The following is a 15,619-nucleotide window of genomic DNA, read 5'->3' on the forward strand; positions in this document are numbered from 1 at the left end:
CTAATTGTAGCATGGAACTGCAGCAATCAGCCAGGCATGAGGCATTGGGGGCTGGGACAGCATTTACAGCTTTCAATTGAGCGTCACAAGATGAGGTGGTTGAGGGATCGGTGTTTAGACCCTTTGCTGGGAGCCCTGACACCACATGCAACACCTCTACCTGTTTTCACGATGAGCCACACTCAGGTGGCACAAATATGAGTTTTCTAGACTACCATTGTCCGAAAAATGTCTCGGAGACCTACTGCTACAAGCAACATGCATGAAGGAGACCCAACCAGGAGTCTACACATTTACAAAATTTAGTGGCAGACACCAACAAAGTGGCATCAATTGCAATAAATTAGAATTAGTATAGCGGGTACCGACACCTCTTCCACTACAGCCTACCCAGCAGATGGAGACTGTAACGGGCAAGGTAGTGGAATTACTGTTCCGTATCCCTCTGAAAACCTGGAAAGGGCATAACTAGGTGGCCTACCAAATCCCTACTCGGACAAGTGACAGTAGGCGAAAACTGCGACCCAAAAAAGGTACAAAGAGGTGGCACCAGGTGCTACTCTATGGTTGACCTACAAAAGGTGGCAGCTGACCCGCTACAGCAAGTATGCTGCAACGGCCCAAAGGAGGGATGATAAAAGCAGGCAGGCACTGTAGGGACTCTGGAACCAAGGGAGCAGATGGGACTGGCTGAGGAACAGAAAAACACTGGAAGGTGCTTGCTCGACTGTGTGTTAGAGAGATGGACACTGGCAGGTGTGATCTGGACCATCTGATGGACAGAAGCACGCAGACAGGTACGAGCAGACGGGTACACGGTAGATGAGACAGGCGGATCTGGGGAACCTGACAACCAGAAAGCATGCAAGGCAAACTAACAACATAGCTCAGGCACCTCTATATTGGAGAAGTCTTAAATAGAAGGTGTCGCCCAGCTATAGGTTGATGCGGGCAGTCTCTTTAACCCCTTCACCCCCAAGGGTGGTTTGCACGTTAATGACCGGGCCAATTTTTACAATTCTGACCACTGTCCCTTTATGAGGTTATAACTCTGGAACGCTTCAACGGATCTTGGCGATTCTGACATTGTTTTCTCGTAACATATTGTACTTCATGATAGTGGTAAAATTTCTTCGATATAACTTGCGTTTATTTGTGAAAAAAACGAATATTTGGCGAAAATGTTGAAAATTTCGCATTTTTCCAACTTTGAATTTTTATGCCCTTAAATCACAGACATATGTCACGCAAAATACTTAATAAGTAACATTTCCCACATGTCTACTTTACATAAGCACAATTTTGGAACCAAAATTTTTTTTTTGTGACGGAGTTATAAGGGTTAAAAGTTGACCAGCAATTTCTCATTTTTACAACACCATTTTTTTTTAGGGACCACATCTCATTTGAAGTCATTTTGAGGGGTCTAAATGATAGAAAATACCCAAGTGTGACACCATTCTAAAAACTGCACCCCTCAAGGTACTCAAAACCACTTTCAAGAAGTTTATTAACCCTTCAGGTGTTTCACAGGAATTTTTGGAATGTTTAAATAAAAATAAACATTTAACTTTTTTTCACACAAAATTTATTTCAGCTCCAATTTGTTTTATTTTACCAAGGGTAACAGGAGAAAATGGACCCCCAAAGTTGTTGTACAATTTGTCCTGAGTATGCTGATACCCCATATGTGGGGGTAAACCACTGTTTGGGCGCATGGCAGAGCTCGGAAGGAAAGGAGCGCCATTTGACTTTTCAATGCAAAATTGACTGGAATTGAGATGGGACGCCATGTTGCATTTGGAGAGCCCCTGATGTGCCTAAACATTGAAACCCCCCACAAGTGACACCATTTTGGAAAGTAGACCCCCTAAGGAACTTATCTAGATGTGTTTTGAGAGCTTTGAACCCCCAAGTGTTTCACTACAGTTTATAACGCAGAGCTGTGAAAATAAAAATTCTTTTTTTTTTCACAAAAATGATTTTTTTAGCCCCCCAGTTTTGTATTTTCACAAGGGTATCAGGATAAATTGGACCCCAAACGTTGTTGTCCAATTTGTCCTGAGTACGCTGATACCCCATATGTGGGGGGAACCACTGTTTGGGCGCATGACAGAGCTCGGAAGGGAAGGAGCGCCATTTGGAATGCAGACTTAAATGGATTGGTCTGCAGGCGTCACGTTGCATTTGCAGAGCCCTTGATGTACCCAAACAGTACAAACCCCCCACAAGTAACCCCATATCGGAAACTAGACCCCCCAAGGAACTTATCTAGATGTGTTGTGAGAACTTTGAACCCCCAAGTGTTTCACTACAGTTTACAACGCAGAGCCGTGAAAATAAAACATCTTTTTTTTCCCACAAAACTTATTTTTTGGCCCCCAGTTTTGTATTTTCCCAAGGGTAGCAGGAGAAATTGGACCCCAAAAGATGATGTCCAATTTGTCCTGAGTATGCCGATACCCCATATGTTGGGGTAAACCCGTTTGGGCACACGGGAGAGCTCTGAAGGGAAGGAGCACTGTTTTCCTTTTTCAACGCAGAATTGGCTGGAATTCAGATCGGATGCCATGTCCCGTTTGGAGAGCCCCTGATGTGCCTAAACAGTGGAAACCCCCCAATTATAACTGAAACCCTAATCCAAACACACCCCTTACCCTAATCCCAACAGTTACCCTAACCACTCCTCTAACCCAGACACACCCAACCCTATTCCCAACCGTAAATGTAATCCAAACCCTAACCCTATCTTTAGCCCCAATCCTAACTGTAGCCCCAACCCTAGCCCTAACCCTAGCCCTAACCCTAGCAATAACCCTAGCCCTATCACTAGCCCTAACACTAGCCGTAACACTAGCCCTAGCCCTAACCCTAGCCCCAACCCTAGCCCCAACCCTAGCCCCAACCCTAGCCCTAACCCTAATGGGAAAATGGAAATAAATACATTTTTTAATTTTTCCCTAACTAAGGGGGTGATGAAGGGGGGTTTGATTTACTTTTATAGCGGGTTTTTTAGCGGATTTTTATGATTGGCAGCCGTCACACACTGAAAGACGCTTTTCATTGCAAAAAATATTTTTTGCGTTACCACATTTTGAGAGCTGTAATTTTTCCATATTTGAGTCCACAGAGTCATGTGAGATCTTGTTTTTTGCGGGACGAGTTGACGTTTTTATTGGTAACATTTTCGGACACGTGACATTTTTTGATCGCTTTTTTTTCCGATTTTTGTGAGGCAGAGTGATCAAAAACCAGCTATTCATGAATTTCTTTTGGGGGAGGCGTTTATACCGTTCCGCGTTTTGTAAAATTGATAAAGCAGTTTTATTCGTCGGGTCAGTACGATTACAGCAATATCTCATTTATATCATTTTTTTTATGTTTTGGCGCTTTTATACGATAAAAACTATTTTGTAGAAAAAATAATTATTTTGGTATCGCTTTATTCTCAGGACTATAACTTTTTTATTTTTTTGCTGATGATGCTGTATGGCGGCTCGTTTTTTGCGGGACAAGATGACGTTTTCAGCGGTACCATGGTTATTTATATCAGTCTTTTTGATCGCGTGTTATTCCACTTTTTGTTCGGCGGTATGATAATAAAGCGTTGTTTTTTGCCTCGTTTTGTTTTTTTTTCTTACGGTGTTTACTGAAGGGGTTAACTAGTGGGGCAGTTTTATAGGTTGGGTCGTTACGGACGCGGCGATACTAAATATGTGTACTTTTATTGTTTTTTTTATTTTATTTAGCTAAAGAAATGTATTTATGGGAATAATATTTTTTTTTCTTTATTTAGGATATTTTTTTTACACACATGTGGGGAATTTTTTTTTTTACTTTTTTACTTTGTCCCAGGGGGGGACATTACAGATCATTGATCTGACAGTGTGCACAGCACTCTGTCAGATCGACGATCTGCTGTGCAGGGCTGCAGGCTTACCAGCACCTGCTCTGAGCAGGCACTCGGTAAGCCACCTCCCTCCCTGCAGGACCCGGATGCCGCGGCCATCTTGGATCCGGGACCTGCGGCGAGGAGGGAGGTAGGAGACCCTCGGAGCAACGCGATCACATCGCGTTGCTCCGGGGGTCTCAGGGAAACCCGCAGGGAGCCCCCTCCCTGCGTGATGCTGCCATATACCGCCGGTACACCGCGATCATGTTTGATCACGGTGTGCCGGGGGTTAATGTGCCGGGGGCGGTCCGTGACCGCTCCTGGCACATAGTGCCGGATGTCAGCTGCGATATGCAGCTGACATCCGGCCGCGATCGGCCGCGCTCCCCACGTGAGCGCGGCCGATCGCGTATGACGTACCCCACCCCACCTCAACGGGAGAGTACGTCTAATGTCAGAAAGGGGTTAAGAGGGAGAGAGTGCACGCCTGTGACCTCTAACAATAGTTCCCGATCCTACAACTGAAATTTGGTTGACATTGACACATAGGGGGCGAGATGAGGAGGTGGTGTGTGAGTGGGAGACACTGAATGTCCTGTCTGTTAGGTACGAGGAGATCCAACAAAGGTCTAAGTCTGTGATGTCAAAAGATCAGAAAGTCTGAAGCATGAAGAAATGGTCCACTGTGTCAAAGATAGATATCAGTTCCAGGAGAAGGAGGACAAACTCGCGTCGCTTTCATTTGGTGGTTAGTAGGTTGTTGGTGACTTTAATCAGGGCAGTTTCAGTGGAATGGTGCGGTATGAAGTCAGATTGTAAGCAGTAAAAGAGGCAACAAGAGGTGGGAGGACAGTTCAAAATGGACGTGTTGTTCTAATAGTTTGGAGGCATAGGGGAGAAATTATATGGGGCGATATGTAAACACAGAGGGTAGGTCAAGTTTGGGCTTTTTGAGGATGGGTGTGATCGAGGTATGTTTCAATCAGGATGGAAGACACCAATTGTTAGTGACAGGCTGAAGAGGTGGGATAGACTTGTGATGAAGACTGTGGTAAAGTTTGGAGCGAGGTGGGATGTTATTGTGTCAAGTTCACAGGTGGTGTCTGTGGTCATTACATGAGTGCAGGTTTTACAGCTCTTCACAGTAATACACACAAGTGTTCATCAGAGCAAATGATCAGAGAGTCCCGATGATTACCCCAGGACTGAGTCCTGTCCCCTCTACCACACAGTCCCTGCTCCCCCATTACCGCTCACCAGTGCAGACTTCTCCCTTCAGCTCTTACATGTGGGGCCGGCTGTACCCTAATGTGCAGAGTCCCGGTGCCCCCCAGGACTGAGTCCTGTCCCCTCTATCACACAGTCCCTGCTCCCCCATTACCGCTCACCAGTGCAGACTTCTCCCTTCAGCTCTTACATGTGGAGCCGGCTGTACCCTAATGTGCAGAGTCCCGGTGCCCCCCAGGACTGAGTCCTGTCCCCTCTATCACACAGTCCCTGCTCCCCCATTACCGCTCACCAGTGCAGACTTCTCCCTTCAGCTCTTACATGAGGAGCCGGCTGTACCCTAATGTGCAGAGTCCCGGTGCCCCCCAGGACTGAGTCCTGTCCCCTCTATCACACAGTCCCTGCTCCCCCATTACCGCTCACCAGTGCAGACTTCTCCCTTCAGCTCTTACATGTCGCTGCTTCCTGCACAGAAAACCCTTCAATCCTACAAGCGCCCACTTTGCTCCTCCCCATGTGACTGATCACATGACTGTGACATCATCACAGGTCCTGGAAGCAGAACTCCAAAGGGTTACAGAATGGTAGTGACTAGATTGGAGGTGACTTTTTGAGGACCTCATTTTACCATCTCCGCTGTAGACAGTTCAGCGCTGAGAACACTAGATCGGATCAAAAAATCCTCTAAGATGTAGTCAGCTCAGCACTGAAGCAACTAGAATTTAGTGGTTATAGTGAGTAGAGATGAGCGAATATTTCAATGATGGAACCGATCACTGAAATATTACGTTTAATATTAGGCGAACGTATTACATTCGCCAAATTTGCAACATTTGCCAATTAATTTGTTGAATATTAGCCGAACATAACCTTACGCCATTCAGATCAATGGGAAGCAAACAAACGCATGCACAACACCTTATAATGGCCCCAAATCCTCCCAAAACACATCAAATGAGGGACAGACACCAGGCAAGTGGCCTCAATTCACCCACACTACTAATTGTAGCATGGAACTGCAGCAATCAGCCAGGCATGAGGCATCGGGGGTCTGGGACAGCATTTACAGCTTTCAATTGAGCGTCACAGTAAGATGAGGTGGTTGAGGGATCGGTGTAAGGCCCCTTTGCTGGGAGCCCTGACACCACATGCAACACCTCTACCTGTTTTCATGATGAGCCACACTCAGGTGGCACAAATATGAGTTTTCTACACTACCATTGTCCGAAAAATGTCTCGGAGACCTACTGCTACAGGCAACATGCATGAAGGAGACCCAACCAGGAGTCTACACATTTACAAAATTTAGTGGCAGACACCAACATCAATTGCAATAAATTAGAATTAGTATAGTGGGTACCGACACCTCTTCCACTACAGCCAACCCAGCAGATGGAGACTGTAACGGGCAAGGTAGTGGAATCACTGTTCCGTATCCCTTTGAAAGCCTGGAAAGGGCATAACTAGGTGGCCTACCAAATCCCTACTCGGACAAGTGACAGTAGGCGAAAACTGCGACTCAAAAAAGGTACAAAGAGGTGGCACCAGGTGCTACTCTATGGCTGACCTACAAAAGGTGGCAGCTGACCCGCTACAGTAAGTAAGCTGCAACGGCCCAAAGGAGGGATGATAAAAGCAGGCAGGCACTGTAGGGACTCTGGAACCAAGGGAGCAGATGGGACTGGCTGAGGAACAGAAAAACACTGGAAGGTGCTTGCTCGACTGGGTGTTAGACAGATGGACACTGGCAGGTGCGATCTGGACCATCTGATGGACAGAAGCACGCAGACAGGTACGAGCAGACGGGTACACGGTAGATGAGACAGGTGGATCTGGGGAGCCTGACAACCAGAAAGCATGCAAGGCAAACTAACAACATAGCTCAGGCACCTTTATATTGGAGGAGAAGTCTTAAATAGAAGATGTCACCCAGCTATAGGTTGGGAATACCTTAGGTTGATGCGGGCGGTCTCTTTAAGAGGTAGGGAGTGGACGCCTGCGACCTCTAACCATAGTTCCCGGTCCTACAACTGAAATTTGGTGGACATTGACACATAGGGGGCGAGTTGAGGAGGTGGTGTGTGAGTGGGAGACACTGAATGTCCTGTCTGTTAGGTACGAGGAGATCCAATAAAGGGCAAAGTCTGTGATGTCTATAGATCAGAAAGTCTGAAGTAAGAAGGAATGGTCCACTGTGTCAAAGACAGATGTCAGTTCCAGGAGAAGGAGGAGGGCAAACTCGCGTCGCTTTCATTTGGCCGTTAGTAGTTCGTTGGTGACTTTAGTCAGGGCAGTTTCAGTGGAATGGTGCGGTATGAAGTCAGATTGTAAACAGTAAAAGAGGGAGCAAGAGGAGAAGTAGGAGGACAGTTCAAAACGGACGTGTCATTCCAATAGTTTGGAGGCATAGGGGAGAAATTATATGGGGTGATATGTAAACACAGAGGGTAGGTGAAGGGTGGGCTTTTTGAGCATGGGTGTGATCGAGGTATGTTTCAATCAGGATGGAAGACACCAATTGTTAGTGACAGGCTGAAGAGGTGGGATAGGCTTGTGACGAAGACTGTGGTAAAGTTTGGAGCGAGGTGGGATGTTTTTGTGTCAATTTCACAGGTGGTGAGTAGTGTTGAGCATTCCGATACTGCAAGTATCGGGTATCGGCCGATACTTGCTGTATCGGAATTCCGATACCGAGATCCGATATTTTTGTGGTATCGGGTATCGGTATCGAAACAACATTAATGTAAAAATGTGTAAAAGAGAGAATTAAAATAAAAAATATTGCTATACTCACCTCTCCGACGCAGCCTGCACCTTACCGAGGGAAGCGGCAGCGTTATTTGTTTAAAATTCGCGCTTTTCTTTCCTTTACGTGAGTCCCGGCTTGTGATTGGTCGCGTGCCGCCCATGTGACCGGGACGCAACCAATCACAGCAAGCCGTGACGTAATTTCAGGTCCTTCAGGATTTTAAAATTACGTTCCGGCGTTGTGATTGGTTGCGTCGCAGTCACATGGGCGACGCAACCAATCACAGCAAGCCGTGACGTAATTTCAGGTCCTTAAGGATTTTAAAATTACGTCCCGGCTTTGTGATTGGTTGCGTCGCAGTCACATGGGAGACGCAACCAATCACAAGCCGTGACGTCACGGGAGGCTGGACACGCGCGCATTTTAAAATGGGCGCGTGTCCAGCCTCCCGTGACGTCCCGGCTTGTGATTGGTTGCGCCGCGGTCAACCAATCACAAGCCGGGAGGCTGGACACGCGCGCATTTTAAAATTTTAAAATGCGCGCGTGTCCAGCCTCCCGGCTTGTGATTGGTTGACCGCGGCGCAACCAATCACAAGCCGGGACGTCACGGGAGGCTGGACACGCGCCCATTTTAAAATGCGCGCGTGTCCAGCCTCCCGGCTTGTGATTGGTTGACCGCGGCGCACAAAATGAGTGAGGATGAACTAAACCAAACAAGGGGAAACTGCCAATGTTGTCAAAACATCAATTGTTGCATAATAAGTTTGGTCGAATTTGCAGGATGTGTCTCACATTCCCATGTATCACCTCTCAGCTGATGTATTATACAAGCCTCCCGGCTTGTGATTGGTTGACCGAGGCGCAACCAATCACAAGCCGGGACGTCACGGGAGGCTGGACACGCGCCCATTTTAAAATGCGCGCGTGTCCAGCCTCCCGTGACGTCACGGCTTGTGATTGGTTAATGGCGGCCATGTTGCCGGGACGCGGACCAATCACAGCAAGCCGTGACGTAATTTCGACACGGCTTGCTGTGATTGGTCCGCGTCCCGGCAACATGGCGCCGTGACCAATCATAAGCCGGGACGTCACTGGAGGCTGGACACGCGCGCTTTTTAAAAAGCGCGCGTGTCCAGCCTCCCGTGACGTCACGGCTTGTGATTGGTTAATGGCGGCCATGTTGCCGGGACGCGGACCAATCACAGCAAGCCGTGACGTAATTTCGACACGGCTTGCTGTGATTGGTTTGCGTCCCGGCAACATGGCCGCCCTGACCAATCACAAGCCGGGACTTCACGTAACCAAGTAAAAGCGCGAATTTTAAACAAACAACGCTGCCGGTTCCCTCGCTGAGGTCCAGGCTGCGTCGGAGAGGTGAGTATAGCGATATTTTTTATTTTAATTCTTTCTTTTACACATTTATATGGATCCCAGGGCCTGAAGGAGAGTTTCCTCTCCTTCAGACCCTGGGAACCATCAGGAATACCGTCCGATACTTGAGTCCCATTGACTTGTATTGGTATCGGGTATCGGTATCGGATTGGATCCGATACTTTGCCGGTATCGGCCGATACTTTCCGATACCGATACTTTCAAGTATCGGACGGTATCGCTCAACACTAGTGGTGAGGCAAAATATTCAGCAGAGATGAGAGGGAAGGGGAACTGGTAGATGCAGGAAAGAATTGAAAGTACTAAATAGCTTTTGGGGTTGTGAGAGGGATGAGAAGTCGGTTTGTTTTGCTGCAGTCAGAATTTTCACAGCATTTTTACAACTTCTGTGACTGGACAGGCAACTCTGCTCTCTTTCTTTGGCAGCCGTACAATGGTACACTTTGTAAATGAGGGCCAGAAGGAACATGTGCTCCAGTAGATGGCAAGCGCAGCATCAAGTGGCCTCTGCTCCTCTTCCTCCATCTTAGCATCACACACGGTATAGTCCTCAGTGGTGACACCACAATTACCATTTTTTTCCCCCGCATCACTACTCTCCAAGTGCCCAACTGACTGTTGGAAACCACAGATGGCTGAGTCTGCAGATCTTTTTACACATTGTATTCCATGGGCATAGGAAGTGTACTCTAAAGATTCTCAGAGTCAAGAGGAGGAAATCATCTGCATCGGTTGCCAATTTTTTTCTCACTTTGATCCATGGCTAGACAAAGTTTTGTTCGAGTATAAACCAAACCCTCGTCAATAGACGTTAACCTCGTTGGGTGAAGGATATTAATTTGTGATGAGACTCAGATATTTGAGACACCTGTGGACTGTACTGTCCTGTCAAGGCACTAAGAGGAAGAGGGTCACTCTAGGGGAGGAGTAGGAGAACAGAGGATGATGATGAGGTAGTAGCTCACACTTGATGTAAACCCAGAGGCATGCAGCTGATTAGCTTAGCAGAGGAGGAGGAGGAGGAAGACGAGGTTACGTAGACAGAGTTATGCAACCACTACAACCATTGCATCCTGAGGCCCAACTCTGGCCGTGGACAGCAGCATTTGCAGTTCTGCAGTTGTCTAGCTTGTGTTTTTTTCAGACCAGCAGAAAACTAAAAATTCATGCCATCTGTCAACTTTTTTAAAATCAACCTAGTAGAGTAAAAAAAAAAAGAAATAATTTCAGTACTACATGCATCACCTGGCACATGTGTGATCAACATGCGTTAATCTGCTAATGTCACTGTGCTAAAATGCAGCATAGCGGGTATCGCCAACCACCGTCCACCCCATCAACTGCATATTCTGATTCTTCCTCCTCCCTCACCATGGCAAGTGTTACAGATCTCTGGCCGAAGAACCTCCACTTGTTTACCCCCTACAGTTGTGGTTACTGAGAGCCTGTCAGCTGATATGGAATTGGACATGCCTGCTGTTTTTGACTGATCTTATATACCATGCACACCCCATCTTTCTCAATCCACTGTAACATCTACGCCTGCACCTCTCTGACAGTCCAGCAGCTTGTCGAGTTCACCCTATTCCACTCTGTGTCAGCACAGCAGCAAACCCTTGTTTGTGTTGTTGTACTCACATAAAAGATTCTATACTCCTACACATGGCAAAGTTAAGAGCTTGAATTTCACCATCTTCAATCTACTAATAGTAATAACCTTTATTTATATATCGCAAAACACATTCCGCATAGCCTTACAAGTCAGCAGCTCATATAAAACAGTCAAAAATTACCAAGCTTAAGATAATCAAACAATTAAAGCAAAAATAATGATGGCCCTGCTCTTCACAGCTTATAATCTACAATGAGGTGGGGGTGCCACCAATTACAGGTGTTTATTTACAATGATGGTGAAACCATTTTGAGGAAATGGGGGGGGGGGTAGATAAAAGCTGCTTGAGCCTTTTGGGTACGGTTGAGTTCCATGGCAAATTATGTTCAGAGAAGTAGAGAGTAGCTATATATACAGTATAAAAAGGACTTTGATTAGGGAACATGATAGGCCGCCCTAAACAGATATGTTTTTAGGGAGCACCTAAAAATGTCTAAGTTGTGGTTATATTCCTTATTTCATGGGGGACAAAGGGTAAGAGGTGAGTCATCTAGGTAGGAGATTGAACTGAACCGGATAAAGTCCAGATCAGGGGTGTTGCCGTCTTTGTGTGTCTCAGAGTTTGAAAGTTGTGAGAGATAGAAGCTGGGATGTAGTTGGGGAAGTGGAGCTGTTGAAGTATCCCAGGATAAGGGTTGCCAATTTTGAGTACTTGAAGTGTGGCCGCAACGCATAAAAGTGTTCAAAGAAGTGGGTGGGTGAGCCTGGGGGCTGGTATATGACTGCTACTCTGAGGGAGAGTGGATGCAACACCCTGATGGTGTGAACCTCAAAAGAATGGCGCTCAGTTGGCCTGTATTTATTGGGTTAAAAACTGGATTGTTGTTGGCAGCGAGGAGTGTGGGGTTGTCGTGGAGTTAGCAGTGATTGTACGGCGGGATATACACATATTCCATTGTGGTAATCTGGATGTGGATAAGCCGTATGCTAACTATTATTTTCTGAGAACTAATTATTGCGAACAGCCTTCGGCCTCCTCGGATGATTTGTCACCCAATCTTGTCATTGTGTGGATGATAGGGGCCAGCTGGGAGCTATTCAATACAAAGATCACAGAGCTTGTTTCTCTATGACTCATGGCCTGTGATCTCTGTGATTATTGCATGGCCACTCCAATCTGTTGGCCACGGAAATGCATCCTTGCCGCCTTATGGATACATAAGGTTTCCAAAAGCTGATCGCTGTTGCAGTCCCGCCATTACTAGTTGCGGAGTCATCATTACTTCTCTAAGAAAGATGTGTCTATGCTGCAGCAAGAAGTCGCAGACAACATCACCTGTTTCCTGAAAAATTCTATGTCTGCCAGGGTGCATTTCAACAATGACACCTGGACGAGCAAGCATTGACAGGGGAGTCACATCTAGATGAATGGGCACTGGGTGACTCTGGTGGTTGTAAGGGAAGTCGGGGAAGGAACTGCTCCACAAGTCTTGCAATCTCCGAGGCTTGCAGGGCACTTGTGGATGGAGAAATAAACCACTACGCACCATAAGATGGATAACTAAACTGCTAGACAACAGGGGTTGTAGAGCTAAACTACAAAACAGCTAGGGTTGTAGAACTAATCCACTACACACAATATGATGGATAACTAAACTAATAAGACAACAGGGGTTGGAGAAGTAAACTACTAAACAGCTAGGGTTGTAGAACCAGACCACTACACACCGTACAATGGATAGCTAAATTAATAGATAACAGGGGTTGGAGAACTAAACTACTAAACAGCTAGGGTTGTGGAACTAAACCACTACACACAATACGATGGATAACTAAACTAATAAGACAACAGGGGTTGGAGAACTAAACTACTAAACAGCTAGGGTTGTAGAACCAGACCACTACACACCGTACAATGGATAACTAAATTAATAGATAAGAGGGGTTGGAGAACTAAACTACTAAACAGCTAGGGTTGTAGTCTGAAACGCCCGCCAGGGCCGTGGGGTACTTGGTACCAGGTCCGGTACTTAAGGGGATGTGTCATGATGGCGGCGACCCAGTCTGTGGCTCTAGGCACCCATGTAAAAGGGATTTGAATAAAGTTTGTGTTTGTGATGCCACCTGTGGTATTCGGAGTGTGTGAGTCTGTGGGATCGCATGTGTACGTAATGACTTGCGTTTGCATACGCATGCATTCTTCTGAGTAAACATGTCTAGGAACTTGTTTTAAGCCACCCCCCAAACAAACCTTATAAAAGTAGGTGTGGGCAGTGGAAGTCCATTACTCTCAAGATTCTTGAAGCAAGAAAAGCATTGCAGTACATCAAGTTTGGAAGACCCTATCAAAATCTAAGTATACAAGCTATATGTCTGCCTATTTCTCCCTGCAGTCTGTAATCATTTCTTAGTCTCTTGCAACATTCCTCATCATGTCCTTCACGGAAGATCAGAGCTCACGCAGTGGACAGTAGACTGAAGTGAGTACATTTGCTACTGATTGGTAAGTATTCACTGTCACTATTTACACATGTGGCAAAATATTTATTGTTATTTTTACAGAACGCTTCCAGTGCAGATGAACAGTAGCAGCAGACTCAGGCCGAAGCTCCGGTGGCAAGACGGCGTGTAAGTATTCTTGACCGGTTTTATTTATTATTGACTGTTGTTGGTACTCTTGCGTTTTTTAATTTATTCTTGACTGGTTTTGGGACACTTGACTTTTTATTTTTTTCTTTTGGACTGTTTTTGTTTTACGGGCAGAGACACACTGCCGTATTTCTCTTGCGATAATCGCATAGCACTGCACGGACTGGCTGGCTCCTCTCCTGACCCAAGCATGACAGTATGACGGATTACTATGCAGCTGTCAAGCTCAGGTCAGGAGAGCTGACAGACAGTACGAATTTTACAATGCGATTCTCGGACGAGAAATACGGCAGTCTGTCTCTGCCCTAGTGTTTTATCTTTCCAACATTAATGTCTTTTTTTTTTTTCTAGGTCCCACAACGGGAGGAGGATTTAATTGATAATGACCTACTCATCACCCTGGTGTAGGAGCGTTGTGGGACACGCGAGAGCAGCAGCACTCGGACGCTGTGGTGATTCGGCGGCTGTGGAATGAGATGGCCCAAGCTCTGATGGATGACTGGGACAACGCCACGTCACGGATTAGAAAGGCTTTTCGTAAGTATTGCAGTGTGGTCTGATGCCACAGTGAATCTGAAGGCCAGGATCACACAACCGTGTGTGATGCGATAAACTCCTGCGAGTTTCTCGCATCACACACGGTTGTGTGATCCCGGGCTAAAGTACATTGTTTAACAATTTTTTTTTCCCTATTCACAGTGATCAAAGTCAAAACCCGTTGGCTTTCGATGAAGGATCGCTTCAACAAGGACAGGAGATCCAAGTTGGCAGTGGTGCTGCAGCAAGGACAGGGAAATTCAAGTACCATTGGCTGCTGGCTTTCCTGAGGACTGTCCTTGCTCAGAGAACGCAAGTATTTTTATGTTGTATTCTATTGTGTTGTATTCGCTAATCTGAATTTTTCTATTCCACAGGAGTTGGTTCTTTTACAATTGATATTTTTGGTAGTAATGTTTTACTTTTCTTTTCACAGAACCTGTAGCAGCACCCTCAAACCTAGATTGTCCTCTGGAGCGGTCCTTCATCGAACTGCCAGGGACCAGTCCCAGCCATACACCAGCAAAGCAGCAAGTGGGCCTGCGTTACAGGCTGGAGAACAGGCAGCTGGTCCTTCAGGTGTTCCTCTGTCCCAGTCCTCTGCCTCTTTTTTGGGGGGCTCTTTCCGCCAGCGGCAGAAAGCCTCGGACAGATCACTCATGCCCGAGTTTATTCACTTGAGCTCGGTCTTCCAGAATGGCTTAAAGGCGCTGGGAAATAGACTGGAAAGTGGTCTGACCCATGTTAACACACTTTTCCAGGATGTCAACCAGCACCTTAACCGTCTGGAAGCTGATCTCCAGAGACCAGCACACCATTTTTTTTAACAAGATAGAGCAGGGCATGTCGCAACACCTTACGCCTGAACTCCAGCTCAACGTGATGCAGGCCTGCAATGTTGCTTACGTTCAGGCTATGCAGCAGACTTGGCACTTCCACCAGGCACATGGGGTATTTCTACCTGTGCCACCAATTACACACTTAACAGCAATACCGAGTTCTGCTGCATACCACTGTATGGCAACCACCATGCCTACTCCTGCCGCACACCACTACACCACCACCACCATGCTGGGTGCTGCTGCAATCCCCTTCACCACCACCATGCCGAGTCCTGCTCCTGCACGGCTGACCTTCGCCACCATCACTAGTCCGCCTGAAGTTCCTAAATGGCTGCCCACCGCCACCACCAGTAGGCCGCCTGAAGTACCTGCACAGCTGTCCACCGCCACCACCAGGACGGGTCGACTTGATACACTCCCAAGGAGAAACAAAAAAAGGAGGATGTCACAGTAAAGTGGACATAAATTAAAAAGGAGTAAAGGCAGAAGTGTCGTGCTACCTCCACCCTCACCTCCCAATGTGTCTGTGTTGTCCAGTTCTTCTCTCACTTCCAATGTGTCTCACCCATCCCATGCTTCCTCTCCTTTTTGTCTACTTACATCTTTGACCTCCCAGACCCCACAAGTTTAGTTACCCCTTCCCCTGGAACCCCTTCGTCATCCACCCGTAGCCAATCCTCCCAGCTCCACACCCCCCAGGTCCATAACATTTCTCCC

The 15,619-nt window shown here is 46.7% G+C and overlaps 1 protein-coding gene across 1 annotated transcript in view; it reads right to left on the bottom strand.

Moving 5' to 3' along the window:
* LOC143767210 (uncharacterized) overlaps positions 1–5,749 on the bottom strand; it is a 249,585-nt gene extending 243,836 nt beyond the window's left edge. The window contains exon 1 of the mRNA XM_077255354.1: positions 5,543–5,749. The gene's annotated coding sequence lies outside the window, so the exon portion shown is untranslated. The remainder of the gene's footprint in view (positions 1–5,542) is intronic.
* Between the last annotated feature and the right edge of the window lie 9,870 nt (positions 5,750–15,619).

The sequence above is a fragment of the Ranitomeya variabilis genome, chromosome 4 (genome assembly GCF_051348905.1).
Source record: "Ranitomeya variabilis isolate aRanVar5 chromosome 4, aRanVar5.hap1, whole genome shotgun sequence".
In the NCBI taxonomy this organism is placed as follows: domain Eukaryota; kingdom Metazoa; phylum Chordata; class Amphibia; order Anura; family Dendrobatidae; genus Ranitomeya; species Ranitomeya variabilis.